Raw genomic sequence first — 12,171 nt, 5'->3', positions numbered from 1 at the left:
CGTCCAAGGGCCAGATAGGTAAATTGCCACTCTCAAATTGAGGTGGAAGAGAGGGGATTTTTTTTAAAGAGTAGGAATAAAGATGAGTATCAAGGCAAAGATCGATGGACGACAAGGTGAGCGTGATAGCAAATAAAACACCGCAAGGGATGGAATTAAAAACAAAACTTGTAAGGCGACAAGAAGTGAAAAGAAATCAAGGGAGAGATAGGTTACTCGCAACTCTGAAACTGGGTTGAAAGAAGGGGAGGCTTTGAAAGGATAAGTTCAAGATAAACATTAAGGTAGAGGACATCTATGTCGCATGGGTCAAAGGCGACAACCGACCAGTGTGTATGGGAGAAGGTAAAGGCATAGAAGAGCTAGTGATATAAGTATAGCAAGGAATGGGGTTACGTTAAGGCTAACACACGGTGAGGAGGAGGGTATTGCTAGGGGGAATAAGTAGAACATCGCTCTCAAATTGGGATAGGAGATTGGAGTTTTAGATAACAGACATAATATAATCACAAGGTAGGATAGAGTGATCAGAAGGGTAATGGAAATAACAAACAAAAACACAACAAAGTATAGAGTTAAAAACTCGCAGGTGACAAAGAAGAGGACGCGACCAAGAAAAAAGTACGTAAAGTGCTATACTCAGATTGAGATGGAGAAGAGGATATCTTAAAGGTCGGTATAAGATAAACATAAAGGTAAGATATAGAGGTGATAAGGATAAAGGTGATAATGATGAAAAACATAATCCATGGACAGAGTTAAGGCAAGACTCGCAGAGTGACAAATTGGAGAAAACAATCAAGGATAAGATAAGTGAGGTTCCGACATAAGAGTCGAAGTAAAAATTCATTACCGAAGGAAGTTACGAGGAATTAACAAGATCATCAAGGATGTGCGAAATAAAATGAATGCTCATGGATCATTGAGAAACAAGGGTGGTCAAGGGCATGTAGGCTGAAATGTTCTAAGTAGACATTGGGATATAAAGGTACGCATTTATTTAAATATAAGGGTATGCAAGGTTCCAAGGATACGAGCATACTAAGACAAAGGGAATAGAAATTATCGAAAGATAACGACTTAACAACAGAATAGGAAAGGGTTTCACAAAATAGGAAGGTTAAATAGGTAGCATAGTTATTAGAGGTAGGTAGTTGAAACGAGAGTATTGAACAATCTAGGGATGCGAGCATGTCAATAACAAAGGAATAAATATTGTCAAATGGCATCAACTTGATGATGGAAGAAGAAAGAATACCCAAGAGACTAGAAGGTAATGGTAAGGGGCATCAACAAAGATGTCGCAAGCACAAGAGTGAGTTCAGATCTAATAGATGAAAAAAGTATAGACCATACTAGAATAAAATACTTTTGGCAAGGTGATATATAGGGGAATAACATAGAATTAGTCGAGGTGACTAATATTTTGAAGCAGCATCAAGGATGAGGTGAAGTAATAGTCAATAAGTCCTTAAAACGGCCAATGCTACTCTAGGTCAGCGGTCCTACAGTCAGCACGACTTTGATACCACTTATGTCACACCCGGTTTTAGAAGGCAAACCGAATGCGAACCATGTAATTCCCAGGATCAGCAATCACTCACACATCAGTTACATAACTGGACATCATCACGCAGTGCTCAAATAATAATATAAAGAGAAATAATAGTCAATTACATCATAATGTCTGAGACATCCACATAGTCTTTAACAATAATCAAAGTGTGAAAACGAAACGTAGATACACGCGGCCTTCACAGGCAGCCGACTGGGGGTTGCCACTAACCCACGCCTAAAACTCGTCGTACTCTTGGAACTCCTGGAAGTCTTCCTCCACGGCTTCATCTTCTCCTGAGCAATGGTTGCCACGTGGACAACCTGAGGAAGGGGGGTTGGTGTGTAGAGCAAGGGTGAGTACACATCAACATACTCAGCAAATGTCCTGTTTGGTTGTAGTGGACTAGCTTTATGTGGGGTTAAGTCAAGCAGGTTCTTTTAGTTGGTCAGATTATTATTACTAGTAGAGAGAGCCGGATTTTAGTATTAGCCCAAGTTGTTAACCCAAAAAGTACCCTTTCCAAACAAAAAGAATACCACTTACCATCACCATAGTCATAAATATCATCCTCGTCACCACCTGCAATCCAACCATTTCTGATCAAGTATCTCTAATCAATGGAGCTCCCTTGGCCACTCATAACCGTGAGCACGGCTGATTTATCAGTTTCATAACACTCTGCAAAGGTTGCGCACTTTACCCACAAGCCATGATTCCCTTTCTGCCCGGAGAGAGCAACTCCCCATTGACCACTACCTAGGTGGCCTGGTAGGGTATCACTACGAAGCTTTTACAAAGATTCCCCGAGGTTAGCCGCCCGTTAGGTTTCCTAAATGTACCGCACTCCTTTCCAAGGGGCAATCCACCCTTGGCAGAGCGAGCCGCATACACCGAGCCCCATTGACGGCACGACGGCGAAGCGAACTACACCATAGTTCCTCTAATTATTCAGCTAAGGGCGTCCCATACCACACTCATGGTTGCACTGTTTTCCTGGGCGGTCATCCAACGAACAGGTCCTTACGGAGAGGCACTCGAGAAACCGCTCGAGCCCCCTTAAATGCCACAAGTATATCATCATAATCCAAAAGGGAAAACAGTGTATCATAGATAATCTCATCATGTTCATTGATTAATGTGAAGCACTAGCATGAAGCTAAAACCAAAATAACCCAACCCATATAGGTAAGCAAGGATAAGATAAACAAAAGCTAGTCAATCCTTAGGTATAAATTGTGTAAATGCGGAAAGTGAATTATAAAATGGATAGGACATGGATAGGTCAAGGGACACTTGCCTTCACCAAACAGCTCAGGGTCTTCAATCTCATAGAACTCGAAGAATCAAATCACGTGGTCGCCAACGCTTGACCGTCGACCCCTTGAAGCTCGGAAACAAATCGCAATCTATTCGCGACGCAAAGCGAAGACGAACAGGCACAAACAAATAAACATATATATGCATAAGAACATTACACCATACAAGATAAAAATGTTATAAAAAACATGCAACATAAAATAGAGCTCGACCCTACGGTCACGTGAGGGAAAGAAACGTCGAACTCGAAGTTACGGTCGAGAAGATATCGCGTTCATGCTAAATGGATATTAACTATAATACTTAGTTTTGGCATGATCATATTAGCAGGCATTTATAAAATATAAATTAGCGCAACTACTTAGTTTCGATTATTTTGATATTCTAATAACTAACAGCTACACATGTGATTAATTAATGTGAATGATCATAAGCGAAAACAATTTAATAACGCGCGCGACAACGAGCGAAAGACGCGTGACGACGCGCGACACTGTGCGAAACAGCGCGCGGAACAACGCACACGACAGCGCGTGACAGCACGACAGTATGCGAACGACGCGTGGATACGCGCGACATAGCACACTGATGACACACGAAACAGTGCGCACGTCTAGCGCGAACGACGCGCGAACCAGCATACCACCACGTGCGGAACGGCACACGCGACAGGCGAGAAAACTAGATAGGAGACACGTTTATACTAAATAAAGATTAAATAGATAAGGATATTTAAGTTAATATTAGTCATGTTAATGTTCATTATAAAAGTCCAAGTGGAACACTACACATTTGATCTAGTTAGAATATTAATCCAATAAATATTAGTCGAGCGAACCTCAAGTTAATTATCTAAAATATATGACCTGACGAATTAACGTTACTAACATGAGTGTTTATAAACGAAAATAATTTATTATCACGCGCAGACGTCGCGCGACACACGTGATCGTCACGCGACGACGCACGCACACGACGTGCAACAACGCATGTGAACGGCACGCGTGACAGACGCAAAACAACGCGCACGACAGTGCGCGCGACGCACGAGTCAACGCGACTTTACGCGCGAATAGCACGATGACGTGCAAACGATGTCGCGCGCGAAGAACAACCAAATAATTAATGAAAAGTATTTTAGTTGGCATTAATCACGTTAATTAACATTTATATTTATAAAAGCACGAGTTAAAACTATAGACTCGTTCTAATTAAATTGTTATTTTATTAACACTCGAACAAACCAATAATGAATTATTCAACTATAACATGTGACACGACGACCACGAGCGCCACACGTGGCAACAACGTGCGCGACAACACGCGGATCAGCTGCACGGCGAAACACGAGAACTACTACATAGATGTCGCCTCTATACTAAACAAGTATTAAATTTAAAACATTTGTGTAGTCATTAATCACACTATCATATATTTATAAAGCGTAAGTTAAAATGATAAATTAGTTATTTTAATAACTAACAGATAAATAATTAATTCATTAATTAAATAAAACATGTGTCGTGACCAAACAATGTTCCTAATATGAAATTGATGCCGCTATAGAGTTGACGTGACCGAACGAGTTACGACGCATGAGACTCAACACATTTAAACATATAATGAACTCATAAACAACGTGACATACGGGTACTGCTAGATTATGTCGTATTCATACTAACTATACATTAAATATGACATTTAAGTTGGCGTACACACACTAACAGGTATTCACAAACGCATAATTAAAATTGTAGGTTTGGTTCGATGGAACTGTAATTTTAATTAACTGACAGTGTGACGAAACGATTTTTATTAAACCGCGCGGAAAACGATACACGCGAAGGACTAGCTACATTGGGCAACGTCGACTAGAGCAGAGTTTGGCAGCTCACAAGAGCGGCGTGCGGCCAGGCTGACTGACGGCGCGACGTAGGAGAGCTTGGCCAACCATAGTTGTGCCAACCATGGGGCGGCGCGATGAGCAGACGCCGATCCGGTGACGTGACGAGCAGCTCCGGGGAGGCGAGAGCGATTTCCGGCTTCCTGCAACGACGGCGAGCGCTGCGACGGCACCGAGCGAACTGGGCAGCAGCGCAGGGGCCATCACCGAGGACGAAGGACAGGGAGGAGAGGGCGTGGACGCCAAGGGAAGGGGTTTCCTTTTTTCCTGCACAGAACATGGCGGTTTTTACCTCCCACATCGCAGCCGAGGGAAGTAGGAGGAAATGGAGGCTGCGGCTAAGAACGATGGCTAGTGCTGCGTGGTGCCTCCACTAGCGTGGGTTGGCTGCTGGGCCCCGATGCCAGGGGCAGCACCCTGCCTGCCGCGGCCTGGGCGCTAACTCCACGCGCGGGAGTGGGCTGCCAGTGCGCTGGGTCGCGCGGCCAAGATGGGCCACCTGGGCCAACGCGAGCCGAGGGGGGGAGAAGGGCGCGGGAGTGGGCCGCGCGCGAGGGGCGCTGCGCGCTGGGCTACAGGCGCTGCTACCTGGACCGCAAGCGAGTGGGCCAAGGGGAGGGCCTGCGCTGGTGGGTCGTGGGGGAGGGGCGTGCTGGGCCGCGGAGGGGTGCTGAGCCGGGGTGGGCCGCGCGGGGCAGGCCGCGAGGTGGGCCGCAGGGGAAGTGGCGCGGGCCCAAGAAAGAGGGGAGGAGGGGAAGCAGGCCAAGGGCTGAGTGGGCCGGCTGGGGAGACCTCTTTCCTTTTTCTGATTAATTTTTCTTTATCTTTTCTTCCTTTTTTATTTTTTCTGCCATTCCAAATCGAATTCCTTATTAAATGCATGCATGCTCCACAAAATCACTCATCAAACAAAATAAGAATATGCTTCGGCATGATGCAACAATCAAAACTCTTCTAGGGTTTCAATTTATTAGGTTTTTACATAGATATAAAACAAAATAATTTCTCACTCTTTAGGCAAAAGAAAAGAAAAAGCCTGGAAAAGAGAGGGTAGCATCTGAATTTGGTGGATATTAGAAAAGAAATTTTATACCCCCAAATTCAGGGTGTTACACTAGCATTCGAAGCTCCTTTAAGCATGATGGCCTTCGACTTTGCTTGAGGTTCTTATCCTAGGAAAATTTCTAAACATTGAATTTGCCAATATGGATCTTTGGCCAAAGACATTGTCCCTAATAGTTCACGAGTTTGATTGATAGATGAGGCTTGAGCAAGAGCGACACATGAGGATGGATTGAATCCATCCAAAGCACAAGGAGGATAGTTTGCAAGGAGGTGTGAGCATCCAATCTTGTGAGGCAACTCTCAAGAACAAGAGTGAAAGAGTGAAAGCAAGCATCTTCAAGGCACCAGCGAAAGAGGAAACACCCACACAACACCTAGTGAGAAAATGTAATAGTCTCAATAAGCATCTTCCCATGGCTCGTGCTCTCGTCGATCGAATGAGCAGGAGTTGGAGATTATGAGGATGCGTGAGGAGATGACACAGCAACATGAATTTATGGAGGCTTGCAATGCACATAACCAAGCGATGTATTAAGTAAGTATAGATAATTCAAACTCTAAATTCTTATATTTCAATACAACATCTTCAATAGTAATACCTATGTTTAACAGTTAATGCAGCAACAGGGCAAGACACCAAACATTCCACCGCCACCACAATGGAGCCAGTTTGCATCCACACTAGCTCTGGTACGTTAATCTTAGCAAATTCTTTTAATAATATTCTCTAAACTAGCAATTCATCTAGTTAGTGTAGTAGCAAAACATGTACCATATAATTAACTTGTTGAATATTCATTAAATAGGGACTGGGGACTCAACAGTTCAACACCCCTCCGACACATATACCTGCACATGGAGATAGAATACATTTGATAACTCTCATTGATTTTATACACTTGTATACTTAAATTGTTGATATTTGCATTTAACTTGTTGATATTTGCATTAAACATGTTGATATTTTCATCCTTACATAGGTTATGCCCGACGCGGGTGGGAGTGGGTCTTATCTCACAGGAACTGGATTTGTTGAGTCCCTCTTCGTGTACCCTCCTCCTGGTAGCGGCAGCTGCCAAAGCTCTAACCATCCAAGTGGTGGTTATCTCTGAGTATGGTGCTTGGTTGTCTTTGTATCTTAACTCGTGCATGCTATGTGTTTTTGTGAATTAAACACTTTAACTTATCTCGTTGTTGCTATTTGAAATGGTTATGTAAGCTATGTTGGTGCTGTGAAGTTTGTGATGTTTGAATTGATTACGTGGTTGTAATGTGAAATTTTTGTGAACTATGTCAATGGATGTGTTTGTAATGTGATCAATATTGATCTATGTTCTATCTGTGATGGTATATATGTTATGTGAGTTGTTGTGTACAATATTGTGTACAAATAAAGGCCTCATTGGTTGTTGTTTGCAGCACGAATGGTTAATTCCCATCGGCTTGACCATAGCTGACGGGAATTAACAGCTAATTCCCATGGGCTAGTTAATTCCCGTCGATCAAGCTCGGCCAACAGGAATAAGTTGAATAATTCCTATGGGCCAGCCTTGGCCGACGAGAATTAACAACCAACGGGAATTAATTAACAAGTTAATTCTCGTCGACTTCACTAGAGTCGACGGGAATTAATTAATTCCAGTCGGTAGCCTTGGAGCCGACGGAAATTAATGGCTAACGGCAATTAATATTTTAATTCCCGTCAGCTTCCCTAAAGACGACGTAAATTAATTAATTCCCGGCAGTAACCGATGGAAATTAACTAAACCCCGACCACTAATTTCCGGCCGTGAACTGAGGGGAATTAACCATATAACGACGGGGATTACTTATTCTCGTCGGTTCCGTCGGTTTTTGGTTGAAGGGAATTACCTGAATTCCTGTTGTGTCACCCACAATACACCCAGTAGGAAAATGTAAGAGTCTCAATAAGTTATACTCCCTCCGTTTCTTTTTATTAGTCGCTGGATAGTGTAAAATTGCACTATCCAGCGACTAATAAAAAGAAACGGAGGGAGTATTTCCTAATATATATTAGGACTAGTGGTGTTCTACCAAGTTCCGCACATGCCATTGCAACTAGTTATAGTTCGTTTGGTTTCCTTATTAGGTTAGCGGTGAGACTATTTAAATTTATGCACGTAGAGTTTCACATATGCCATGAAATATTGTTCCATTCAAATGTCCCATGTATGGCTAAGTTATCAACATGTCTATCGCTTTAAATTGTTTCAAGATTCAAGGAGAACGATAGGGATTTGGAGTCTGGATTGGCTGAACACAGCTAGCACGCACGCACGATTCATGACGCACGTATACCACTATGGCACTATACCAGCTCCCGTGTCTTCCTCAGTTCGGACAAGGGACATGGCATGGCGGATTCCCGCCTTTCTTTCCTTGGAAGCTAACCAAACCATGCGTCCGTGCATGCCGTTTTGGAGCACGCCGGCTGACGTGTATAGCAGAATAATCTGCTGAACTCACGCGCAGTTCGAGTTCATGCCTGCATCGAAAAATAAAAGCAAAGTAATCGGAATCAAAACCGAACTAGACAGTTTCGAAAGGTTTGCAAAGAAATCAGCTTTCCAATGGTTTTGACTCGAATAGTAGTAGTGTTTGAAATTGGCCCGTCGATGGGAAGGACGAGGTGTGCACAAGCACAGGAGTACAGGACCTCTTAGTCGATTGGGCCTCCAATTTTTCTTCCTTTCTTTCTTTGTTTCTTAGTTTTTTTTTTGTTGCTTTGGCTCATCAAAGTAAGTAGATGTCAAGACACTGCTTTTGGCCTTGTTATCTGTCTCACGTCTCGGTGATTAGATTAGAATATGATTACAGCGAACCGTCGTCGTCTAGGGTTGTCGCTTTTCCGTAGAACATGGGATCAACATTGTGATTACTCTTTTAACATTAGTATTTTATATTGAAACAATACATATTTAAGTTATTTAAATGAGTGAAAGCATACATTAAATGCAGTGGCGTAGACGGTTGGTCATCCAGGTAGACCAAGACATACCCTAAGTCGACCCACCGAACCACCGGTCCACCAGACAGTCTACAGGACTTGTCCGGTGCACCACCGGACTGCCAGGCGAGCCCACAAGACAGAGCTCCAACGGTTGGAACCCAACGGCTTGGTGACGTGGCTGGCGCACCGGACAGTGTCCGGTGGCGCACTGGACTGTCCGGTGCGCCATGCGACAGAAGCCTTCACCAAACGGCTAGTTTGGTGGTTGGGTTATAAATACCCCCAACCACCCCACATTCAAGAGATCCAAGTTTTCACACTTCTACACCTTACAAGAGCTATATCATTCAATACTAGACACACCAAATAGATCAAATCCTCTCCCAATTCCACACAAAGCTTTAGTGATTAGTGAGAGAGATTTGTTGTGTTCATTTGAGCTCTTGCGCTTGGATTGCTTCTTTCTTTCATTCTTTCTTGCGAACAACTCAATTGTAACCGAGGCAAGAGACACCAATTGTGTGGTGGTCCTTGCGGGGAAGTTTGTTCCCGTTTCATTGAGAAGAGAAGCTCACTCGGTCTGAGGGACGGTTTGAGAGAGGGAAAAGGTTGAATGAGACCCGGTCTTTGTGACCACCTCAACGGGGAGTAGGTTTGCGAGAACCGAACCTCGGTAAAACAAATCCTTGTGTCTCACTTCTTATTCGCTTACGATTTGTTTTACGCCCTCTCTCGGACTCGCTTTTATTTCTAAGGCTAACCCGGCTTGTAGTTGTGATTAAGTTTGTAAATTTCAGATTTGCCCTATTCACCCCCCCCCTCTAGGAGACTTTCAAAGTCTACTGTAACAGAGAATGACATGGTTATGATGAGGAAACTTGGTTATTTCGGGGAGGCTGAGAGTAAGTTTGTCCGGTTTGCTGGGGAGGAGATTATTCCGGAACCAAAAGAGGACGAAGTTGTCGTTTTCAAGAGCTTCTTCAGAGCAGGACTTCGGTTCCCCTTGAATGACATGATAGGGGAGGTTTTGAAGAACTTTGAGATATACCTTCATCAATTGACACCCAATGCTATCGTTAGGCTCAGTGTTTTTATATGGGCCCTCCGAAGTCAGGGTATGGACGCTAAGGCCGAAGCTTTTTGCCGGGTACATGAACTGCATTATCAGACGAAGGCCAAGGCAGATGGAAAAGATACAAAGGCTCCAGTGATTGGCTATCGCACCAAATGGCCAACCGGGTAGACAAATGAATGGTTTTATGTGAAAGCAGACGAGAAGAGAAGGGAGAAGCTGATGACTATGATCATGAAGCCTATGAAATTAAGCTTCAAGATGACCAGGCCCTTGTGCCATATGCAACTTGGCTCTCCATGCTAGGTAGCCGAAGTTGAGTTTAGGGTGGTTGCTGCCGAAATTAGTAATAGGGATCTAGTACAAGAATATTTGGCAAACAAGACATTTCCAACTTTCAGCGGTTGGGGAATGCAGAAGAAGAAAGAAGGGGGGAAGAAACATGAGCTTGTACGGCTCCCCTACCGTTTTAAGTTTGAGAAACAATTCAAGAAACCTTGCAACGAATGGCTGAAGATGATTGAGACCATGTGTAATGAAATACTTGGTAATTACACTAAGAAAGAAGATCAATTGATGACTGCCGCCTTCGGCACCCAACCAAAATGAAGGCTAAACCGCGTTATGGATGCCTTAAACTTCGATTATCCTGACTATGAGAAGCTCGACGGAGGAGCCGAAGGGATAAAAAGAAAAAGAATAGTTAGCATTCTGAATAGGCAAGCTATCCGATTGGTAAAGGAAGATGAAAAAGCGTTGAAGAAACCAAGAACAGCTGAAGAGCCAAAGATAGCAATTTCTAAGAAGCGAAAGCTTAACATAGTGCCTTCTTCTGAGCCAGAGGCAGAGAAAGAAACTCCTTCGATGCCCTCTACTGCGGAAGTAGCAGAAATTCTGAAGGTCATGACTGACTCCCCACCCTTCAAGCTGCTAAGTCCAATGGGATCAGAACTGACACAATTTTTACAGAAGAAAGGGCAACCTTCGGCTACAGAGGAGAAAGTGAAAGAACCAAAGAAACAATGAATAGTAAATGTGATGCAAGCCATTGAACGAACACCGCCTTCAGCTTCGACAACTACAGGTGCTGAAGCTAAAGTTGTTGCTGCTATGGAAGCCAAGGACGCCGATGAAGCCGAAGCTACAATGCCGGATATTGACAGAATTATATCAGAGGTAGCTAGAGATGTTACTTCAGATGAGAACGTGGCCACATCGCTAGCTAAAGAAAGGGAAATTGATTCCGGTCCTTCGGGCGAAGAAGATTTCGACCTTCGGCACCTGGGCGTTCAGGAGCTTTCCGAAGAAGAAAAAATGGACCTAAAAGAGTTTGCCATGTCGTGCGGATACCAACTAGGAGCTTTGGTCTTCGGCGGGGTTGATGAGGAGATCTTGAGATGTATCCGTGACCGCGCCGGGGCGAAGATAGTCGGCACCTTATCAAAGAGTGTCGGCTTCCCAAAGCTAGAAACTGAAATCAGCTGCTACCGACGGCAACATATTGTCAGTAGCTTATTCTATTCCAACTTCAAGGTGAGACCTTTGACTAAGTTATTATTATTATCCTTGTGATGAATTGAATGTTCTGACTATAATTTGTTGTTGCAGAGTATACTGCTAAGCAAAGCACTGAAAATGCAGCAGGATAATGAATATAGGAAAAATGAAATTATAATTGAAGGCTTGGAAAATAAGATAAAAGATCTTGAAGCTTCTCTGGAGAAGAAGGATTTCCAGCTACAAGCGGTCGAAGGCTCCCTCGCGGAAGCACAATCTCAAAACACTAAATTAAGCGAGAACTTGACAATGTTCAAACAATTTTGAAGAAAAAATCCAAACGCTTTGACCAAGAAACAAAAGAACTTCGAGCAAAGGTTGAAGCTGAGGCTGAGAAAAATACGAAGTTGCATGAGTCTTTGAAAGACCTTCGGAATAAGTGCGTAGATTTTGCCACCCGGTGCGTAAACCAACTGAAGGAAATTTTCAACTCAGTCGAAGATGCTGCCAAAGAAATTACCCCTTCAGCTAAAGACATCCCCAGGGCCTTCGAACATATTGAAAATGAAGTTGACGCCCTCGACGAGGTTATAAGTGGGCACGGAGATTTCTGTGCCTTGGTAGCTTCTTGCGGGATGGCTGCTGCGTTTATGAAGGCGGGATTTACTCACGCCAAGGTGGTGAACAAGCCAACTTTTAATCTTTCGGCGTCAGATATAATTGATATCCCGGTCGAAGTCCAAAGCATAGGGAACAGATTTATTACTCAAATTTGGGCTAAGGGCGGG

The sequence above is a fragment of the Zea mays genome, chromosome 8 (assembly GCF_902167145.1).
Source record: "Zea mays cultivar B73 chromosome 8, Zm-B73-REFERENCE-NAM-5.0, whole genome shotgun sequence".
In the NCBI taxonomy this organism is placed as follows: Eukaryota; Viridiplantae; Streptophyta; class Magnoliopsida; order Poales; family Poaceae; genus Zea; species Zea mays.
The sequence above is the reverse complement of the archived record's forward strand: the minus strand, read 5'-3'. Positions refer to the sequence as shown.